The sequence below is a fragment of the Aythya marila genome, assembly GCF_965140915.1.
Source record: "Aythya marila genome assembly, chromosome: 1".
NCBI classification, from domain to species: domain Eukaryota; kingdom Metazoa; phylum Chordata; class Aves; order Anseriformes; family Anatidae; genus Aythya; species Aythya marila.
Window position 1 is genome coordinate 94,329,043 of NC_139042.1, and position 24,776 is coordinate 94,353,818.

Sequence of the window (24,776 nt, forward strand, 5' to 3'; positions counted from 1 at the left end):
TATATTTTCCTTAACTCTTTGTGCACCCTCTTCTGCTGCTGCATAGCAGAAGGCCATGTACATTTTGGGTTGGGCTTTCCCTTATGTAGATATATACCCTGTTTCCGTCCTATATATACCATTTATATAACCTTTAATTATCCACATCTATATCATGTGCTCTTTAACATGACTTCACTCTTCCACATGAGAGTAACAAAGCCATATCACAGAATCACAGAATCACAGAATTTTCTAGGTTGGAAGAGACCTCAAGGTCATCGAGTCCAACCTCTGGCCTAACGCTAACAGCCCTCCACTAAACCATATCCCTAAGCTCTACATCTAAACGTCTTTTGAAGACTTCCAGGGACGGTGACTCCACCACTTCCCTGGGCAGCCTGTTCCAGTGCCTCACAACCCTCTCCAGAAAGAAAAAATATTTCAGCCTTCAATACAAACACATATATTTGTTTGGGTATATAGAAGATACTTGTGTCAGAGCCAACAGTAGGTGAAGTGAACAAAAGAAAGATTCAGTCCATCTTTATACACACTGAAAGATGACTCTAAAGTCAGGCAGTTTTAATAGAGTTAGAGCATTGTCCCTCCACTCACCTTTCCATTCTCAGAGTTGACTCACGGCCCACCACTGCAGGAATCCATCTTGATTAACATTAGCTTGCCCCTTGGTTCACCAGGTATACATGTCAAGGAGTCTCACGGAGCTGGACAAACTGAACCAGGGCCAGAATGGTGAAAAGATGCTATCAATCATCTCTTTTTAAATGCTTATGAGATTTTCTCAGAAGCTGGCAGGCAGAGAGTTCCTGGCTGGTAAATTGATTAGTATTAGTGAATTAGTTTATTAATGTAATCAGAGTCAGACCACAAACTCTTCAGACACTCACTACTTTTGTCCATGTATTGGTAAACTGCAAGTTTAAGTCTAGGCAGAACTTTTCCAAAGTACTTTGACTTTCAATTCCTTGTGGACATCTCAGGTGAAATTTATGATATTTTGTGGCCTAGGATGTGAAATTTAGAGATGTGTTCTGATTTTAAGTTCTAGATTTCAGTATTTTGCCTTGTATTTGAGCACATACCAAAGAGGTCTAGGTTTCTGTTGGTGTTATATGTACAGAGAGTTTCAGTCTAATGCCACTTGGTTCCTTAACTTTTTATCTAACTTCTTGTAAGCTCTGCAATACTGCACAGAACAAACTCTGTGGGTAGCTACAAAACCATCTACCTATGTGTGCTGCTTTTGATGATGAACTTGATTAAATCAGAAGGGAATTAAAATACAAAATGGTTTTCTTTTAAAGAGAGGGACACCCACTGATGGAACATCTCCTACATATTAAAAATAGATGGGTCAGAAAGGAACATAAAATTAGGGACAACCTAGCCTATATTTTAATTATCAGAGATAAACTATCATCGCCACATCAACATTGGAGTGTTGCTGTAATAGCCCAGAAGTGACACTGGCAGTGAAGGCATGTATTCATATCAAACAGGTACTAGATAGGCATACTGAAACCTAGGTGTTCCCAGCCCAAAAGAGGGGACAGGTTCAATGCGTGCTTTCCTGACTCATTGAGCTGGTTGTTCTCCTCTGCCAAGTGGAATAGCTTTAAATGAAGAAATAACTCACTTCTTTTAACCTGCTAGCAGCCTTGTGGCTCAGGGTAGCTCCAAGGGATGAGCTGGAAGTCTGAATCCCTGAGAGGAAGGAAAGCATGCAACCTAGTCTCTTCCTCCTGTGTTCCCTAGCCACGAGCAGTGGCATTACACCCATCTCTGTTACTTCCAAGGATGGTCATGGCTCTGCTTCATTTTAAAAAGAAAAAACACTGGGAATTACTTTCAGAATTGGCCCTCAATAAGAGAGAAACATCTCTCAGTAGTGCTGGGTAAGATGTCTATGTCCCAAGTTTGAGACATACCCTTTTACTAATCTTTTGTTAATGATGAGTTTGGGTTGTCTGTGGTCTATGTTATGACACAAATGTTGGACTTCCCAGTTATCTGTGTTTGCAATGCAAGGAGCTGCAGAGCCTCTCCCAGGCTGAGGGAGTCTGCAAGAGTGGGGAAGAGCATGGGACCCTGGCACAGCTCTCTTCTTTTCTGGGGAGAATCACTGGCTGCTGTTGTTTTTTCTCAATGAGCATGACAGTTTCCTGATTTCACTCAGCTCTTGCTAGTATAAAAGCATTCAGTTTTCAGTTGGGACAGGGAAGGTCACACATACCACTGATGAAGAGCTACAGCATGATATTTAATAGTATAAAGAGGGCACTCCTCACTGCTCATAGTAAATTCCTTCAGATACATTTCCTTGGCCTATATACTGTTTTTGTTGCTGTTGTTTTGTTTTGTTTACAGCTGGAACTGTTTTCAGAATCTGGATATAACCAACACAGTTAGCATTTCCTTTGCTATATAGTGTGCTCTCATAAAAGAAATCCACTGTGCTTGGATTTTTACAGAATGCACCTTCCATTGTATGTGTTGTAAGTACTGTTTTACATCATCTCAGGGAGAAATACAACATTTCCAATACATGCTTATTAGCTTCATTAAACAAATAATATTTCTTGCATACACAAAAGATAAAACTTTGACAGCTGAGTCATAGAGACTACACATGCTCTCTTACTATTCTTTGAGTGACAGCCAGTCCTTTGAGGAAACAAATCCTTTTGTGACAGAATCTTACAAACAGTGGGCCAGAGAAATCCTAGCACAAGCTTTGGTCAGTCTACATTTTAACACTGTTAGTAAATAATTGGCCATTTCTTTGCTGGTGGAGCTGCTATCTGGATGTGCTCAGCACAGGATTAAGGAGGGGAAGTGCTGTATGCTATGAATTAGTCTGAATCTGGTAGAATATAGAACTGTCTTGGGGCTATGCTAAATGGCACTAGATTCCCCCCCTCCCTCCCTCCAAAAAAAAAAAAAAATGAATTTTTAACCCCACATGATCACCCTTACCAGAATGTCCATACCTTGGAGTCACTAGAGCCATACAAGGAAGAAGATGACAGAGTCAACCCAAGATACTCTTCTCGGCAAGTTATTTTAGAACAAATGAACTTTGAAGAATAATGTACTTGCATACTCCCACCTCCCAGCAAGCCCTCATGAGTCATAGGTAGAAATAAAAAACAAAGAATAAAATGTAGTTTGGGAGGTTACTAGAGCAATTTCTAGCATATATAAACTACGTCAGATAACTTCATAGAGTTTTGGAAGATTTTATTCTTAAAAGATGAAGACTTACTAAAGCAGAAGCTAGCAGTCTCTTCCACTGCTTAAACACAAATTAAGAATCCAACTATGAGGACAAAAGAAATGTAGCCTAATAGCAAGAAGTGCTGTAGTTGCCTAGCTTGGGGTTGGTTCAAAAGGATTGCTTCAAAAATCACAGTAAGGGTATGTTCAACACTTGTTTCAACGGCCACTCACACCTCCATTTAAAACCATAATTACAGATAACACAAAACCACTGTGCATTTCACCCAGATTTCTAGTCATGTCACAGAACAAATATTAGCAGTGAAAGTGCAATGTGACTACAACTTCATCAACCAGATCTATTAATAAACCTCATGAAAATTACAGTCAGTCTTTACAGTTTAGTTTTCACTAGCACTAGTTTAACTTCAATGACTGATTAACCTTTCTGGAAAAAATCAGTCCTCTTTAAAGATGTAACACTCTCCCCCTAAAGTGAGATCAAATCCGTTCAACACTCCCACTCACACTGCTCTTGAGAAGAACCAGGGAAGAGAGGAGAAAATATATTTTAGAAACATGGCCAGACATTTCTTAAACAAGGTACGGTGACATAAAAAGAAAAATCTTTCAAAAATACTTTGCATATCACTTTTAATAACAGCTTTCTCTTTTTTATCTGTTATCCACTGAGGTCTGTTTTTTCCAGAGCAGAAGAGGAAACGTTCTTCTGTCTTACTAGATGCCCACACAGAGGTGCTAAGATCTATGATGGAGTGGCCATTAGGATCACTATGACTAAATCCCCCAAGAGCAGGGTTCCAGAGCAAAGCAGAGAAAGGCAGAGTTGTGATTGAAGCAGAAACCAGGGCAGGAATTCTGAGATCCAGGTGGAGAAGGGAACCAAAGTGGGGGGCTCACCATGGGGAATGCCCCATCCTCCAAGAGGCCTCCAGGAGGAAAGGCTGGGGATAATTGCTCCTCACAAGGCACCAATTCTGCACAGTGATCAGTCAGACATGATGACAAGTTTAACTAGAGTTGTTCTAAGGTCAGGACACCAGTCACGGTAGTTAAAAAGCTATATCCCCTGTTTTTCTTATTGATAAGAGGGAATCCTACTGATTACCATAATATCACAGAATCATAGAAGGGTTTGGGTTGGAAGGGACCTTAAAGATCATCTAATTCCAACCCCCCTACTATAGGCAGGGATACCTTCTACTAGGCTAGGTTGGTCAAAGCCCCGTCCAGCCTGACTTTAAACACTTCCAGGGGCGGGGCATGAACAGCTTTGCTGGGCAACCTGTTCCAGTGCCTCACCACCCTTACAGAAAAGAATTTCTTCCTTTTATGTAATCTAAATCTACTATTTTTTAGCTTAAAGCCATTACTCCTTGTCCTATCACTACCTTCCTTGACAAATAGTCCAACCCCAGCTTTCCTGTAGCTCCCCATTAGGTACTGGAAGGCTGCTGTAAGGTAACTTCAGAGCCTTCTGTTCTCCAGGCTGAACAACCCCAACTGCTTCAGCTTGTCTTCACAGGAAAGGTGCTCCAGCCTTCTAGACATCTTTGTGGCCTTCCTCTGGACTTCTTCTAATCTCTGGGGTTCTTGCTGCTTCTCAGTCTGAAGCCCCACACAAGATGAATACAATGCTGATATTTGCATACCAAAATTGCAATACAATGTAACAAAGCTCGCAGACATGGACTAGAAATACTAAGCAAAATAGGTCCACAGGTAATATCACCTGAGATGGGATGTCGACCTTCACATTCACCTTCAAAGTCATAGCATCCCCATTTCTGTCCACATCACTGTACAGCTAAAGTCCGCTTTGTGCTTTGATTCCTAGCACAAATGTCATCTCAGTAGTGAGTGTTCATTTAAACACTTTTCAGTCAGTGGCACTGCACCAGTCTGGCATGCATGACAGCTTGTGATGCTAAACGTGGCTTAAGATCTTTTCATGCAGACCAGGCTCCACAGGGATGAATAGGACACTGCCCTCACCTTTGCTGCCTGTGCCTCTGGCCGAGAGAACTTTCTTCCCCTCCATTTCTTCCTTCTCCTCCTCCTCCTCCTCCTTCTCACACCTCTTTCCCTCTGTTAAAAACAGGCAGGACTGAAAGCCCTCTCCTTCCCCAGTAGCTACCACATAGCAGCACTGTGAGGCCACATCATCAGGGACTAACAGCTTGCAAGGGATCACACTCAATTTGCCCAGTGCCAGGCCCACAAGAGTGTCATAAAGAAATGATCTCCAGAGAAAGACTTGCAAAAAGCCTCTCTGATGTTTAGAATGAGATACGGAGTAAAAACAATAAATAATGCAATTTTGATTTCATGCAGTGAGAAGTAATATGCAAAAAAAAAAAAAAAAAAAAGTTATGATTTATCTTTTCAGATTTTTGGAAAATCAAATCATCAAGATTATTTTAAATAGCCCCAACAAAACCAACTTGAGCATCAACTACCCTTTAAAAAGAAGCAAAGCAAGAGTCAGCAAAAGCCTTTCCTCCAGTAGCTCATGGTGTGCTCTCTCCGTTGCCCTGACAACCAGCAGGCTCTTGGCTCTTTGGCAATTGCTGCAGATAGAGCAACTTTTAGATTTCTCTTTATAATGTTATTATTGTTATAAGACACACACACACACACACACACAAAAAAAAAAAAAAAAAAAAAAAAAAAAGTTGTGTCAAATTTAGCCTGTGCACCCAGGTAAAGAACATTTAGAAAGTCTGTTTTTTAAATAGCTCCTAATGACAGGGGCACAGTCTAATTTCAGAGCACTGTCAATCAGAAAAAAAATTCTGTAGGTGCTTTGATTCCTCGATGGCAGGAACCCTGTAACTACCTAGACTGTCTGATGTTGAAATGTGAACTCCCCGTCTGGATTTCTGAGTCTGAACTGTATCTCCTTCTCCTCTGAGGCTAATCCCCATTTTCTATCAAGGATGCAAGTTGATATTCGTCCTAGTGATCCCAGTGACTACATTTACTTATTCTGTAGAGCTCTTGCACCCCGTTTCAATCCTAATTTGGAATAGATGTCATTGAAAACATTCACATACCCATACTTAGAAAAAATATATTAACTTGCCTTTGTTATAATCTAGTTTTTTTCCTAGAAAATTGATTGTCACCTAATGTCTTAGCCATAACAACCCAGCCCCGAGAATCCAGCAGTGGATATTTTTTATAACTGTGAGACTTGAACTAAAGTGAAAGCCTAGCTTTTTCCAAAGTACTAATGAATTTAAATCTAGTTTTCACCTTTTCTTTTCCCCTTTCATCCAAGCTTTTCTATTAAACTGGAAGTCTGGCTATCATCATCTTATGGCCATCTAGAAAAACACAGTTATTTTAAGGGTTTATCCAAAATGGACATGTTGCCAGCAATACACATAATAATCTAAATATAGTCTGAAAGCAATGAAAAGTAATGTTACTTGTGTTACTTCACCTATCACCCAGCCCCCACTGCTGTTTCTCCCCTCATCCAGGAGAAATGGTGAGCCAGTAATCAAAACACTTCTGGGACATGCTATGCTCTCAACTGTTCTGGTGTAAAGCTGGAGCCATTCCATCAGTTTCACATTTTCGGTAACTCCACATTTATACTTCTACGCATGAACAATTTTTGGCTGTGTGCTTTGATCCCATTTTGTCCAAATATACTCAAAAGTACAATCCCTTCACCAGTCTAACATATTACCAGATACTGATTTACTATGTGCATTTTAGACTTTTGGCCAGAAAAAATAGACATGAATCATCTGTGACAGCATGTCTTCTGATAGCACGCAATCATCTGCAGATCGTTGGTATAGCCAGTGAACGGCTGCCTTTTACATCTCTGCAGGTCTCAATGTTTAGATGTCATGTGCATGGAAATTTCATTTCATTCTCACCCTCTCCTAAGTAACCCAGTTACTTACACTGTCCGTGTTCTTTAGCAGGCAAGCAGACATATCATGCTGTCATTCCTCTCACTCCTGTTTATAATCATTATATTATTAACAGCTGTACTGTTTATTAAACAGAGACTTTCATAGATCATGCAACAGAATAGAGAGATAAAGTGATCTTTTACTCATAACTTGTAAGCTACATAGTTACATGCTTGATTTAGGACCTAACGGGTTTATTACACAGCAGAACAAACAAGACCAAAAAATGAAATGAAATGAAATAAAATAAAATAAAATAAAATAAAATAAAATAATAACCAAAACACACCAACAACAGTCTTTTCAGTTCAAAATAAACCTCACAAAAACTGTCCTTTGCATCATATTCACCCAAACATATTATCTTTCAAAATATCATACAATTGAAAAGCTCGTGGCCAAGAAACATAGAAGAAGAAAAATAATCTTCTGGTATGTCTTAGCTAGGCAGACATTGCAATGAGAGTTCAGTTCAAAGTTCAGTCTGCAATCTGTCCCTCATATGAAGTCAGATGTTTTGTAGGATCCAAGGTGGAGTTAGAGAGGGAAGAAATGTACCCAATATCAAGTCATACACACAGCCCGTCTAGTGTCAGCACTACACTATAAAGATTGACAGGCCAATTACAGCCACTTTGCATCTTCTGTGCAAAGCAAGATTGGGCCACATGATTTACATCCCATTCTTAGGGATGTTCCCCTATCCTTTCAGGGCATAGGAGCCTATCACAAAGACAAAAGAAGAACCCAAACTTAAGGCAATAATTGCAAGGATAATCTGGAGAAAAAAAAAAAAAAGAAGAAGAAGAAAAATTAGGTTGAAGGAGAAATAATCACATCTTTGCTCACACCTCAGTGGAAAAAATATACAGTGTTGCAAATTCTCATGCTTCTGTCCAAACTGATAATGGTCAAGAAGCACAAGGCACCCAGCTACCGAGACTGAACTGCCTCATCTCTGTCTTCTAGGCAAGCAGAACCTGAAAATGAAATACTGGCCAACCAGTATGTTAGATATATTTTTAAATTGAGAGCTACAAAAATGTTGCTCTGATTGTAAAATGAAGTGATAGAATTACTTCTGTTGGCAGTTTATTTTTGAACTTAGTACAATATGCTAAGAATGAACACATTAAACTTCCTCTAAAGCTTAATTTTCCAGTGCATTATAAAATGATAGAAGATAGTATTGCCTGGTGATATGTGTTTTCACTACCACAATGAAGCAGTAGTGAGAGGCACTTTCTTACTCAAAGATAAAAACACTGTAAGGGGGGTGGGGAAAAGGGCCCCCAGTGCCCTATTCTCGTTGGAGGTTTTCAATGCACAGAAAGCATGGTGAGAAAACCATGACTACTGCATCCTTTCAGATCACACAGCCCTGTAAAAGCTCCTTATAGTTTTCAGGGAAAAAAAAAAAAAAAAAGATGTATGGGGAAGTATTTCCATGAGGACTCATTTCCAAGTTCCTCACTGACCAGAGTTCACTAGTAAACAGACCTTACCTCACATACAGAGACTTTTTATCTGTCCATTTGTGTCACTGCCCCAGAGCCTGTGCAGGAGGCCATCTGATTTTGTGCATCCCCAGCTAGTACAGCATGCTGTAGATTCTGCACATTGTCTCTTGACAGGCCACTTTGGGCTACCCAGTGTGCCCTGGACTTTCTCCACTGGCATCCCATTGAAATGTTGACCAAATTCAAAATCTTGGTTCCTTCAGTAAAGGTGATCAATCATCTGGATTTGTTGTCTCTAAGTTAGTCTGTAACATGTAGCTGAAACTTTTGGTAAGAAATTCTGTTCCCTCAGCTCAATGGCATTTCTTTCATAAGAATGAAGATGTGGCACCTTCCATTCACAACCACATACAGACAACATCATAGAAACTCAAAAAATAATCTCTTAAACAATTTGTTACCAAAGTACTATACAAAAGTACTATACAAAACAGAAAAGACAATGAACCAAGGAAAGTATTTAAACACTGTGGTAGTGAGGGATGGTGTGAGAACTTTGACAGAACAAGTTAATAAAAGCAGATACTTTAAGAAAAAGGAAGAGACATGAATTCAGTTCTCTGGTCTAGGAAGAATACTAACGTTTTAAAAGTAGTTTCATCACATTTACAGAAATAAAGTGAATTAGCGATTGAGATGAGTCATTTGAACTTGAACTTGAAGGGGATGGGGAGCAGAATGTGACCCTCACTATCCATGAGGAAATGGTTAGTGACCTGCTACAGGACTTGGATGTGCACAAGTCGATGGGGCCGGACGGGATCCACCCGAGGATACTGAGAGAACTGGCGGAGGAGCTGGCCAAGCCACTTTCCATCATTTATCGGCAGTCCTGGCTATCGGGAGAGGTCCCAGTTGACTGGCAGCTAGCAAACGTGATGCCCATCTACAAGAAGGGCCAAAGGGCAGACCCAGGGAACTATAGGCCTGTCAGTTTGACCTTAGTGCCAGGGAAGCTCATGGAGTGAGTGTCATCACTTTATCTGTTATCTTGAGTGTCATCACGTGGCACTTACAGGGCAAGCAGGCAATCAGGCCCAGTCAGCATGGGTTTATGAAAGGAGGGAGGTCCTGCTTGATGAACTTGATCTCCTTCTACGACAAAATGACGCGCTTGGTGGATGAAGGAAAGACTGTGGATGTGGTCTACCTTGACTTCAGTAAGATCTTTGACACCGTTTCCCACAACATTCTGCTCAAGAAACTGGCTGCTCATGGCCTGGACTGGTGTACGCTTTGTTGGGTTAGAAACTGGCTGGATAGCCGGGCCCAAAGAGTCATGGTGAATGGAGTCAAATCCAGTTGGAGGCAGGTCACTAGTGGCATCCCCCAGGGCTCGGTACTGGAGCCGGTCCTCTTTAATATCTTCATCAATGATCTGGATGAGGGCATCGAGTACACCCTCAGTAAGTTCGCAGATGACACCAAGTTAGGTGCATGTGTTGCTCTGCTCGAGGGTAGGAAGCCTCTGCAGGAGGATCTGGATAGGCTGGACCGATGGGCTGAGGTCAACTGTATGAAGTTCAACAAGGCCAAGTGCCAGGTCCTGCACCTGGGGCGCAATAAGCCCAAGCAGTGCTACAGGCTGGGAGATGAGTGGTTGGAAAGCTGCCCGGCAGAGAAGGACCTGGGAATGATGGTTGAGCCAGCAGTGTGCTCAGGTGGCCAAGAAGGCTAACAGCATCCTGGCTTGTATAAGAAGCAGTGTGGCCATCAGGTCTAGGGAAGCGATTGTCCCCCTGTACTCAGCTCTGGTGAGGCCACACCTCGAGTACTGTGTTCAGTTTTGGGCCCCTCGCTACAAGAAGGACATTGAGGTGCTTGAGCGAATCCAGAGAAGGGCGACAAAGCTGCTGAGGGGCCTGGAGAACAAGTCTTATGAGGAGCGGCTGAGGGAGCTGGGCTTGTTCAGCCTGGAGAAGAGGACGCTCAGGGGTGACCTTATTGCTCTTTACAGATACCTTAAAGGAGGCTGTAGTGAGGTGGGGGTTGGCCTGTTCTCCCACATGTCTGGTGACAGGACGAGGGGGAATGAGCTTAAGTTGCACCAGGGGAGTTTTAGGTTGGATCTTAGGAAGAACTTCTTTACCAAAAGGGTTGTTAGGCATTGGAATGGGCTGCCCATGGAAATGGTTGAGTCACCATCCCTGGAGACCTTTAAAAGATGTTTAGATGTAGAGCTTAGGGATATGGCTTAGTGGAGGACTTGTTAGTGTTAGGTCAGAGGCTGGACTCGATGATCTTGAGGTCTCTTCCAACCTAGAAATTCTGTGATTCTGTGATTCTGTGAACCTTCCCTTCAAACCTTAGGCTAATGTGGCATATTCCCCAGAGTTCACTGTGGACAAGACTGATTCCTTAACAGACTCTGGATTCGTACCAGACCACATTGCCACAAGGATGCTGAAAGTGTAAACTACAGATATAGAAAATAGTTAAAATAAAGGTTCCTCTGAAGTGCAAACAACCAAGTCTGTTGAGCACATACTTTCTTCTAAGTTTCCAGCTTTAAGCACAACCTTAAACTTAGACACAAATTTAATTACTTTGCTCAGACAGAACCTTTGAGAGCTGTTCACCCAAATGTGAAGTGCAAAACAGTTTAATAGACACATTTTCAGCCTCTTTTAATTGTCAGTACCATAATTCAGTTTTCCCTTAATAACATGCGATGACATTTTCACATCAATACTGCATCCTACAGCTTTCAAGAAAAGCAGAACAACAAAATACCTTAAAAATCACAGTCCCCTTCAAATATAGGTGCAGTTCACAGAGAGAGATTATTATCGTCACCACCATCATCATTATTGTTATTCTTATTAACTAGACAGCTGATATAATCAGAAGGGGAAAAAAAAAAAAAAAAAAAAAAAGACTTTCAGGCATAAATTCTTCTTTCAAGCTATCATTTCCAATACAAGGGCAAAAACATTGCAGTTCATTACAGAGATGAGAAAAGAAGAGACAAGGGATGGTGACAGGACTGTCTTAGAACAAAACAAGGCCACCTATAAAGGCAGAATGAAATAAAATGCCAGAAGAGACAGAGGATCTGGGCAGCACACTGCACTTGCCTCCAATTGTCAAAGAAAGTGCATCTTGTAGCTAATAGCAAGTGTAGTATCCATCAGCTTTGCTCAATGTTTGGGTTCAGGGGATATAAAAGCAAAATCCTGTCTTGTAGTGCTTAGGTAGAAGACCAAACCACCTGCAAACAGGCCTGATCCTGATCCCAGCTGGGATCAAGCTCAGTTATCATAGATTATTGAATATTAGCTTTATACTCTATTGTCTTCCCTGGAGAATAATATAACACACACACACAAAAAAAAAATAAAATAATAAAATCCCTCACAAAAATTGATCTACTCTGTGTAGTTTCCCTCACTTATCTTTGAGCACTTGTGTGCCAGCAATAGTTAATACCCAACCCTGATTTCCCCTGTGTCCTAAATTTTTCTGTTCTTTCTCAGTTAGAGATGCCAAGGCTCATAAAATCAGATCTCTCTACAATTAGTTACTGTATGAACACAAGCCTCTGGTACTGCTTTGCTCACTGCCCAATTCTCCCCATCAAAGCAATAATCAGTAAGGTAAAGCAAAAGAGAGACTATAAATACTGTCTGCATGTGCATGTATATGCACACATGAGGTGGGAACAGTCCTCAGATTATTACGTGGAAACAGCTGAAGAGAGAATTTCAGAGCAGGACCTTGACAAACTCATCCTCAGTGATAGGTTCTTAACAGAGTCCCCAGGCCATTTGCTGCCCAGCACATCACCAGCTCAGCCTTTTAGCTAATGCACTTCCATGTTATCTCCAAATGTGGCATCTCCTGCTCTGCTTGGCACGACCCCTGTGAGAGATGCTCTCAGTCAGCCCTGCTGATAACACTGAGCCCTGCTTGGCTCACTACTGGCTGAGAACACTAAGTGCATACATGGTTTCTGAGGTCTGGACACAATCTCTCAGGAACTTTCTAGTTCTCTGTCTCAGTGAGGGTATGAACACATCTGCTGTCCCTCTGTTCACATAAGGAAATGGCTGCCTGCAAAAAACATTCCTCTTGCACATTACAAAGCAGTAACTTACAAGTTTCCCACTCCTTTATTATATACTTATTTTTCTTTTGAGTGGCTTATTTGTCATGACCAGCTCTAGCATCCCTTAGGCAAGGATAACCCAATTCTATTTCAGAGTTTGCAATATTCTAGCTGCCTAAAGATACACAGACATGCAGGGGGTGACTACAGCCTTTATATATATGCACAGGAGTACAGTCAAACTGAATGATTAAAATATATGCCGGTGATTTAATCAGATGAAGAAACTTCTCCAGCTCCACTGAAGTCAATGGGGACACCCACTCATCATTCCTCATGGCCATTCTAGGACAGTACACATTGTACACATGTAAGTTTCCACTATTGTGCAATGACACTGAACATCAGCTGAGGATCTCTCCCTGGCTGTTCCTGTCTTGCACAGAACAAGATGTAAATAATCTTCATTCATTTCAAGGAGTCACAGAGGATATTCACACATCAGGAAGTTCAGATTTAGCCAAGGATACATTCATCTCCTCACTTGCTTGCTGTAGCACTTTTAAAGATTACAGCCACTCTCTACAGTGAGGTCTATGCCTTGCATGATCTTTTGTAGAAAAAGCATTCAAAGAGAATTCCCAAAGTTGCATATTTTGCATTACCTTCCCCAGTTGGCAAGGGTGAAATTAAATTTGAACTAATTAGTCAAAAGTGATGAAAGCCTGAAATTAACTTCACACTGCAATTTAGAACTAGTAGCATTTGTGTCTAATTCACCCATTAGATACTGCGAGCTATATTCAGACTTAGACACCTAAGTGTAGCATTGTAGCATATAAAACTTAGACTTCTCACCCCACCAAGGTGATTCAGATGGTCTAAATTAGATGTTTATGTAATCTTGGAAAAACAGTTACAGGTGCTTCTAAAAGCCCTCAGAGGGTGTTCCAGTAAACCTAGATTGGTGGCAAAGAGCATGCACTTTCCTGTGAGACAACTCAGTGGTCCTATAGGATGAGTCTTTCAATTCAAAAAGCTGAATTCTGTTTTGGCCTATTGCGTGGAGGAAGCAGATACCCTTTACAAGTTAGACTACTAGAAAGTGTAACTGCCAGAAGAGGACACTTGGTCTGCCTGCCTCACGCAGCCTGAATCCAGGAGTCCTGCTGACATACAAGTGCTTTATCTCCAGTCAAACAGTTGGCTGCTGGACCATTTATTGCTAGTGTTAAGGGATGCAACCCTATGTCATGCCATCTGCCAGCCAAGGCACACACTGAACATTACTTTAAGCTATATAGGATAATTGGGATTGGGTGACCATAGCACTGCACCTGAAAGAAGCAGGTCATCTGTCTTTTGTCACCTGGATGTTGATTGAGGACTAAGACTGCACTTGCCAACTGCCCTGGACAGTCTTTCACTCACTTTATAGAGCAGGTTTCTGCAAAGCACTGCTGAATCCTGGCAGATAATATATGCCCCTTCCTTTCTATATTCAGCTTCAGTCAATGTTCCTGTTTTTACACCAATATGAAGAAAACTAATTTTTTTGGCTGTTATACTCAAAGCATGAGATTTTGCCCCAGTTTTGATTATCACTAGGCCCTGTACACTGTGCACATCTTCATCTCTGGATTACCCAGGGCCTCAGTAAGGATATCCACTTCTTTTTATCAATATTCATGCTTAGCTTTGTGAACAAACTTGAGTCCCATCAACTCCAGTGTTTGAAATGCTTAACTAACAGGAATGGGGATAACCACATGCTTAAATCCTTTGCTAAATTTATCTCCCAGAGAGGAAGAGGGTTACGATTCATGTTCATTGATTGCATGTGATTTTAAACTATTGCAGGTTCTACTGAACTTTCTCATTAGCAAGCACAGCAGGCCATTCACTTTGAAAAGCACTATTTATTTTATTTCTTCAGAATGCAGTTTTATATTTTCACTTAGTACATGAAGTTGAACCTGAACTTCTATATGGACTCAACTCAGCTTTATCCACCTATGAAATGAGCAGATTTCCATCTGTTTAAGGGAAACAATAACCACTACATTTCAACATGCGGGAAATTAGAAACTTCCCTAGGCCTAAGTTCAGTCAGTTTTTCTTCATGTTCCTCACTTTTCAGTAGAAAGCAGTGTGCAATATCCTGAACTGTCCAAGGTATTTCAGGACTATAGCACTGAACATAATTGTAACAGTTAAAATGTCTACTTAGCAAGCCCTAATTGAATATGCAAATTGCAAAACCTACATTAACATCTCAGAAATGTGTGATTCTGTACCCACTAGTGTTTATTTGCAGTTTGAACAATTTGTTTCTGGAAGAAGAAGAAGGAAAAAAAAAAATCTTTCAAGCTTGTCCATTAAATTATTCTACCAGCTGTCACCTTATTAAAAGTCTGCAGTTAATAATAAAACTACTTCAAACCACACACCAGAAATTGAGAATTTAAGAACAAGCTTCCTTCCCCCAAGGCTTCCTTGGAAAGGTTCTAAGATTCACTGACAACCTCAGATACACATCTCATCCTGCCAATATTCCCACAGTACAGCAGAACCTAACAGAACATGAACGCAGAATTTCAGATCTGAAGGTAAGGGAGAATAAGATGGATTTGTTCTGTGAGAAAAACTGCCCAAACACAGTACAGAAATACTGAGAAAAACTGAAACTATAAATAAACATTTGTGTTTTTTTTTTTTTTTTTCTGCATTTATAAACAAGTGGTGTAAATTAAGAAATAAATCAGAAAGAAATAGAACACGTGATTTTGTAAGACATGAAGGAAAAAAGAAGAGCAGTATAAAGCAGAAAATGTAATGCTCTTTTGGGCACTATTGAGCAAAACATCAAAATTTAGATTAAAATGTAATTTGAGGTCAATAAGGGTCAAGAAAGTCAAAATTTTTAACACGCCTTGATCATCACAATTCCCCAGCAGAAGAGAAGGGACTCCTAATGAGAGAAAAAAAAAAAAAAAAAAAAAAAAAAAAACAATAGTAAAAATCCCATCTCACATATGTACAAAAATTAACATCATGATTTATTTCTGAGGGTGTAAAACTCATAAATTTTGTATCACACAAAAGAAGGTGAATTGTGGCATCAGGTTAGTAAGATGATAGGATTTAAGGTTTTGGGCTGTTGCTAAAGCCCTGCTAATGTGAATTTTGCTAGCTCTGCACCTTTAGCTTATTGGGTTGCTATCTAGAGCTCATCCGACCGGAATTGGCACAGTTTATGTCCGTTTGTTCTGTGCAGGAAACAAAAATGAAACTACTACTGGATTTGAGCCATGACTATCTCAAGTGTGGGGCAAATGAGGTAAACACCAAACTGAGACCCTGTGCATAAGTGATAGTGAAAGTCTGGAGCTGGGGAAAAGAGACAAACTTTCATTTCATCACATTGCCATCAGCAAGAAGGAGGGGGAGAAGTTGCTACGCTTCTCCTATATTTGTGAACTGGGAAAGTGTACCACTGTGATCACAGTCACTGAGATAATCTCCAATTTAAAAATACATAGTTTGCATTTCCTTGCAAGGAGAAAGAAGGAAAGAAGGAAAACAGAAGAAACTAGCATGGATGAGGTTTTATGACATGCCTCTGTGACTGTTGCTGATCAGAAAGAATGAAGAGTTTCAGAAGAATGACTTACCTCAACCAAAACAAACAGTTTGGTACTGCCTAGGTGAAAATACAAGCAGTCGGCCACTAGATCAACAACCAACATACAAGCAAATCGGACTACCTGCTCATACGTTTTCCACTAGGCAGTGATAAATTTTTGTTTATGGGTTTGTTGTTTGTTTTGTATTTTTCAGCCTTTTAGTCATTCCTCATTTCTTACAAAACTCGTCAAAAAATCCAAATTGTGTTCAGCCGGTAATGAATGGGATAAATAGTACTTCCAGTCTCTTAGAAGTTGACAGTACTCCTGTTCCAGCTGATCATCCCTCAGTGATGTTTCATGATGAAAAGTAGCACAAGAAGACTGGCATCAAAAAGGAATTTTCCATGTGTATAACCTAAAAGGCACAAGGACATTACATCCCACAAGCCCTGTCTATCCATTTTGGAATCACCCCCAGAACTTGGCATTCATATATTTTCATGCCCAAGAGAATGATCCTAACATTCTTCTAGTCATACATCAGTTCAACTAACTTATTAGGTCAATCCAACTTCCACTGAAACTCATAGTATAATGTTCTTATCTCCATCACTCCAATTTATTCCATTGCTTTTAGAAACCATGAGTGTTCTATTGTATCTAAATGTCAGTATGAATGTCATGCTTGCTAAAGGCCAAGACCAAAACCAACCTTTTCCAAGATTCCTATTGACTGTCACTGGATCACAGACATCCTAATGGAATAAGACTCCCTTTACTCACATTCAGTCCTGAGAATAACATTTGCAAGAAGAGTAACCACAAGGCTTGGAACAGAATGAAAATTAATACAAAACTATATATTTGTAGTAATGATGACACTAAAAATGTCTCCTTTGCAGGATCACAAATTTCTTTAGACTATACTTCAACCAACAACTCTTCTCTCAGTGGCATGTTTGGTCCATGGGATTTCATGGGATTTTGTAAAAAATTTTTTTTTACATTTTTGGTTGCTGCAAATGCTTATCTTGATAAACTTGAAATTTTTGAGATTAATTAACTCTATTTTCTTTATATGGTAATTTTACCACTTGTTTGTGTCTAACCGCTTCCTTCAATTTTAAATAGATTGTCTGATAAATGTACAGTGATGTCTGACAACCATTAAGCACTAATCGTTCATTTGCAGCATAGATCAACAACATTCAAATTTAGTGATTTCAGAGGGTGAAATAGCTGCCAAGAAAATTCAACAACAAAAAACAAAGACTGAAAAAAATAAAATTAACTCACCAGTTATGCAGAGAACCACACTGTGAGATGCCTGTCATTGTCATGGCCCTGAGTACGCCAGAAGGCCTGACAGCCAAACTCATCCAGAACACACATCCAGGAGCATGGGAACCCCATTTCAGATAAGCCCAGGGACATTGGTGCCTGCCCCAACAATGACACAATAGGTCTCCATACCTGATTCTGGCTCTGCCTCCTGGATTGGATCTCAGCCCTGTGCTGCAATAGCTCACCTCCTGGATGGATCCCAATGACAAACATTGCAGCCTGTCCTCTGCTCTCTTTCTGGTTCTGTTTCTGTCCAATGGATAAACTTTGGCCCCACATCATCTCTTTGTCTCCAGCCCTGGCCCTGGGTCTGACCCTGTCTCCCTAATGGTCCCCCAGTACGGATCCTGGCTGTGGCTTACCCCCTCATTATGTCAAGGGCAATTGATGGACCCTGCTGTTGACCCAGCTCTGCCTGCTGATCTCATGCCCCAAAGGCCAGCACTGGCATCACCTTCCCACCCAGCTCCCCAGACCTGCAGGAGCAGCCTGCCCTGGCTGTGCCTTCACAGACATTTCTAGACCTGAATATACAAAGCCTGAACTGCACACCTTTTTTGAACAGCAGAGAGGATCCATTCAGAAGCCATGACAAATGACTCTTTCTGTTTCTTTTTCTCAGTAACGTTTTTATAGCATTTCAAAACCCAGCAGCACCTGGTCTTTTTCCTCACTTCCTCTTACATTGTTCAGCATTTTATGTGTAGCAACAGGCTGAAGTTAGGGTACAATGCTGTGATAACTAATTCCTCCAAGTGTGCATTATATGTATTTGAGTCACACACAAATTTGTAATAACTAAAATAAATAATTAAATAATAATAAAAAATAAAAAGAAGAGGAAGATCTCCTAAAATTCTTTATAAAACAAGACATTTTGGGAGTTCCCTCCCGAACCATCTGCACCAAAAGCTTGTGTCTGCAGAACTTCCCAGAACAAATTTACCAGCTACCACTCCTTGAGCTCAAGCCCACTGTTTTTTTCAACCTCCATTGTCACCAACACAGTCACATGTCCCTCTTCACAACAGTTGCTGACCAGGCAGTATGTTTGGTCCTCAGCCTGGAGTAAGGAGGTGCTCTTTTGGGCCCCTCGCTACAAGAAGGACATGGAGATGCTTGAGCGGGTTCAGAGAAGGGCGACAAAGCTGGTGAGGGTCCTGGAGAACAAGTCCTACGAGGAGCGGCTGAGGGAGCTGGGCTTGTTCAGCCTGGAGAAGAGGAGGCTCAGGGGCGACCTTATCGCTCTCTATGGGTACCTCAAGGGAGGCTGTAGCGAGGTGGGGGTTGGCCTGTTCTCCCACGTGCCTGGTGACAGGACGAGGGGGAATGGGCTTAAGTTGAGCCAGGAGAGTTTTAGGTTAGATGTTAGGAAGAACTTCTTCACTGAAAGGGTTGTGAGGCACTGGAACAGGCTGCCCAGGGAAGTGGTGGAGTCACCATCCCTGGAAGTCTTCAAAAGACATTTAGATGTAGAGCTTAGGGAAATGGTTTAGTGGGGACTGTTAGCGTTAGGTCAGAGGTTGGACTCGATGATCTTGAGGTCTCTTCCAACCTAGAAAATTCTGTGATTCTGTGATTCATACTCACAATGAGTCACAAAGCAAGAAGAGCTGCCAGGAAGCACAGAGGAAAGACTGGATGAGGCAGAAAGGAGACTGTTGTGCCTTGCTTGCTACCGTGTAGTCTCCTTTATTGTAGTCTCTGCTAAGAGCTGCATTTAGTGGGAAAAAAAATAAAAATTAAAAATTTGTTTACTGTTTTGTTTTCATCACTCATCTCGGTAATGGATTTTATCACATCTCATAGGCTGGTGTAACTTTAGACTAACATCTTTATGTAGCAAACCTTATATTTATTTTAGTGTCACTACTGGCATGATTTTGCTTGGTAATATCACAGTAATGTTACAGTCAAAAAGCAAAATATTTAAATTAAGTCTGATAACCTACAAACACGTAACAGAACATATACCTTTACTCATATGAACTACTACTTCACTAAAAGTTAAGTTTATAAAGAAATACTTGAATCAAATAAGCGTATTTGTTTTCCCACTAAAAGCCTTCTCTTTTGCATAAAGTCAGTTACTGTGAAAAACAGAAATGATTAAACTTTCAATAGAGTAATAGAGTGACTAGATTTTTAAATACACACGGACTATCATGTTCTAAATGACAGATCTAAAATTAGGCTTCTAAGCTTCTATACATGGGATTTTCAGAAATATCTGGGCTGATTTAAATGTCTCACCAAATTCAAAATAAAATTCCTAATAAAGAAGTGCAGTTTGCTTCTCTCTCTTGTCAAAGTTACTCGAAAATGCTAGCAGACACAGATATGACATGAACAACGTTTATCAATTCTGTTTTTCTTATTATATTTTGTTTTTTCCACTGTCTTTTCATAGGGAGCTTGAGACTGAGAAGTACAGTATCAAATATCAAAGCTGAAATTCTACTAGTTATTTAAGCTTTAATAAAACAGGTACAAGACAAGAACATTCACCACTTACAATTTTAAAGTATAATTATTAATCTAGCTTGACATATTAAAGCTCATTTTCCAAAGTTACACACATTGGCATGGAGCTTCTACCAAGCACCTGACATAAGGGATGTAGAAACAGTTTGCTAAAGTGTTTTTCATTGTTCTAGGTACATTTTATCTGTACTGACCCAACACTAAGTAAGCCTAAGTAGAAATATAGCTATTATTAAAGAAAGTTCCAATACAAAGGTGTATGACAAACATAATATATTTTTGTGTTTCTAGGTTTTCATTAAAACTATTTCCATTAATTAAAATCATGGAATTCCACTATAACCAGATATCTCCAATATCTGTGGAGATATTGGAGATAATGTAGAGATATATCTCTATGTAATGTAGAGATGATATATGTAGAGATAATCTCCAGTCACAGCGCTGTCACTAGCAATGCACTCCCCATGATTCAGGAAGTCTTGTAGTCCAAAAATGGATGCTGACAAGACAGGTATTGAGGCCATGCAGATCCAAATCTTACCTGTTTCTGAAAAACTGTGTAAATGCTCCATGCTGGGACCACCCAGCTGGGATTTAGCTATTTTATGACACATCCAATCTGTGCTGATAAAAGAAACAGTTCTAATTTGAGATGCTTACACAACAAGAGTGGACAAAAAAATACCTTTGATAGACTCTACAGTATCTCTTCAATAGCCTTTACATGTTTCTTATTAAGAAAACTTTTCCTCTACAAAAAAGGTAAAGAAAGTATGTAATCTTTTCAATCACATCCTTATCAGAATATAAATATTTTCTTTCTGGTATAAAACATTAACAGTTATTTCTGGGACAGGTGGGATCAGCTCTTCACTGTTGTCAAATTGAATTAGCTTCATGTAATACACCTGAATAAACATACCTCAAAGGTAGCCACAGGCTTCTCAGTGTACTTGTACAGGGGACAAAGACCCTAAATGATTTTTTTCTTCCATTCACTTCATCCCTACTTCTTTAGTCTACACAGAGTACTTTTTTCCTGCTTCTCAGTGGAATATACTGAAAAAAAAAATAAGTATTTCTAAATCAAATTTACTTCCTTTAAAGACTTAGCAGCAAAGGAAGTAATCGAGTATATTCAAGTTTGAAAATTACATATTAAAAACAAAGATTGTTACCGTAGAACAACTTCTCAGTGTTTTCTCTTCGATATGAGTTTTCACAGACAAAATTCTTAAATGCTTCCTTGACTTTCTCAAACTGTCTTGTTCTGTGGTTAAGGCGGGCTGTCTTCTAAACTACCAAATGTCTGCCATCTAGAAGTTAAGCTACTTGTTCACACTCTTGCCAAAGTCAACAGAAAACTAGACAATGCCATAAGGCAACACATCCCATCCTCAAGCAAGTGCCTCAGATTGGCTGGATTACGACCAGCAGCTGCCTCGGTGGGTAGCCTAGACAGTATCTACAGAGAGATGCCTCATGCAACCTATGATGTCTCAAATGGCATTAGATGCCTACACTTGGCACCTACATCATGCTCTATTTGGATGTCATGTACATGTATTTAATGTTTTGTTTAATCTGTTACCCCTATACATGAAAATGATAGCTACCATGCATCATTCCCATGGATAGTACTAACAGGACACATTTTGTTTTAAATAGGGATTGTCATAATATTCTAGCTAGTGATATAGGTGAGCATGGACAAACACTGTAAACAGACCTCAGGTTTTCTGGCCCCCATCTTCTTTCAAACAATCTCTAGGTAAACTCACAAGAAAATTCTTAACCAACTCTTTACTTCTCTCATATTTTACTGCTGGAAAGAGTAGCAGTGACACCATTGTGTTCGGGACACCATTACTTGTGTTGCAATAGTAATGAAATCATCGTCGTTATAATTTAATTGCATTAATACCTAGGAATTTCTGTTCAAAGCAGTAATCTGAATGTATCCTGAGAAATTATTTACTGGTGTCAGAATTTAATGCAGTTGACAAAATAATTGATCAAAATCAAAAGACAGTAATAATGTAATACAGAGATAAGTATATCTTTCACCTGAGTATTTTTAATTTAGTGACTTAATTTAATAATTTGGGAAACTAATTTAATACCCTTTGCTTCTGATTTGTAAATCCATCAGTATGCTTTAATCATTCCATTTGATTTTCCATTTTCCATTAATTTCTGTCAGAGGAGCACTGCTCTAAGATTTCAGTAATCTAATCTTCTATTTACTTTTGTTGATTCATAATTTAAATTTAAAATTTGGTTTGCTCTTTGATAACTTAATCTGGTTCCTAAACAGATAATGTATGGTGCTGGAATCAGATCTCTTACAGGAGGCAATAATCTTCCTCTTCTTTCAGAAATCACCTTTCAACCCTCTCAAAGCATTACCAAAATGAATAGGCTGAGGCTAACTTGTTTACTCTGAAATGAGCTCTCTAAACACCCAGATAGGAAAGGAGAGTTGCTCCTGACACGTTGCTGACTCCTGCAAGGATTACAGAAGTACTGCACAATTGGTTTTACAATCCCAAGTTGTCAGCACCCTTATTTACAATTATTATTTTACTCTATGTTTTACTTCAGGCAAGTGAACACAATCACAAAAATATCAGTTAAAAGCATTAAGTCATATGATGTTGACTAAATAAAACAAAGACAAGTACATTATCTAAAAATGTAAGCTTATATGTAAAGATGCTATTACAAAGAAAGAAGCATCTGGTGAATAGGAGAGTTTTAATTTGCTAGAATTAAAGTCAACTGAACCATTGTGAGAAGACCTGATTTACTAAACTCTCAGAAGTAACAACACCTTTTACAAACTCAGTGAGATTCAATTGCAAAACAAATTAGCTAATGGGGAACTTAATTAGCAACTTCTTACACTCATACATCTAATAGGAAAGAAAAAAGAACACACAGTTGCTGCCTAGCCCTTCTGTGAAAAAAGTCAGCACTCTATAAATGAGTACAAGAACCAATCACTATAGAAAAGCAAGAAATGTTATTGCTTAAAAAACAAAGTATATCTACTGTAAATTCAGAGATACTTACACAGTTTAATCAAAGGTGAAAATACCAGTGCAGTAAACTGCAAACAAAAGAGAATTCCGAACAACATATAAAATTTGCAGTCCAAGAGATGTATCAATAAAGTTTCTCAACACTTAGCAGTCAACACAACCCCAGTACCTCCATGTGGCATATTTTTCTAAGGCATCATTAGATAGATAAATACATTTCAAGAATTCTGACCCCTCTCTTTGGGATTATAACTCACAAGGCTAAATGAAAAACAGTACCCAACAAGTTCTTAAATAAAGTGTTTGGATCCTTTCAGAAATACCTTTGTGGATTGAAGTAAATCAGTCATCACATGAAGAAATGTATTTACATTTCAGAGGGAAAGAGGAAAGCACAAAACAAATGCCCTGACCCTAGACTCATCCAATACAAACATACGTAGTGTTTAAACAGCCAGTCAGTTCTGAAAAGTTATAAATTAATATCTTTATGGTCACTTTGGCTACTGTCCCATCAGAGAAATTCAAGACAGCTGTGGAGATACTAGCCCTCTTTCACATCTCCATCACAACAACATCCATTCAGCCTCTCTGGCCTCCCCCCCAGACAGAACATCGTTAATGATTTTGGAGGTTGCACCCTGCTCTTATCCCAGAGAAAGTAAAGGGTCTGGGTATCTCTGCAGCCACAAACAATGACAGGTCACAGCCCACCAGCAACTCAGTCCCTATCCCATTCTCCAGTGATGCCAATCATCAGTTTTCAACTTGGTGTTGTACATAAATCCCTGGTTATAAAAATAAAATAAAATAAAATAAAATAAAATAAATTCTTTAATCTCTCTCTTCTACCAAATAAGGTACACAGAGGAGGGAAAGGAAGGTTACACTTTTGCTTCTCAGGATGTATAAAAATCCAAACTGCTCACAGAGGTTGTTATCATACTTAAATAACATGTTTGAAACACTTTGAATGGCAAAGATGGAGCTTAAAAGTATAAACATAATTTGTATTCTTAGAAGATGTCTTCTCCTAAAGGCTTTTCAGGCTTAGATATTAAACATCATCTAATACCACTGTTCCCCCAGGAGCAATTGCTCCTTCTGCAGATTCCTCAGAGCAGTTGAATGCCAAAATATGAGATTTACACTTGGGACCACAGATCAGGGGTGTCCAGTCATGCAATGGGAGATCATATCTGCTACATGAGCAAGAGGCTGTAGGGTTTGCGTGCTGGAGGGGAGTGCAGGGGCATACGGAGCACAGTGCCACAGTTTCTCCTGCCCATATGTGCTTATGCACCAGGTGCAGCTGGGGGACAGACTGCAGAGCTATTGGTCAAGAGAATGTGGATGGGAGCCCTGAGGGAAGGAAAGGTAGCAGCACTACTCTGTGAGACATATCATTGCAGTAGGCAAGTGTGAGGAGACAGGTGCTAAAGTATCTTACAGTCACTGCAGGATACTTAACAGGCTTATTTGCAATCTGCAGAGTATGGAGCTAAAACAGAAGGTGAAAGAAATCC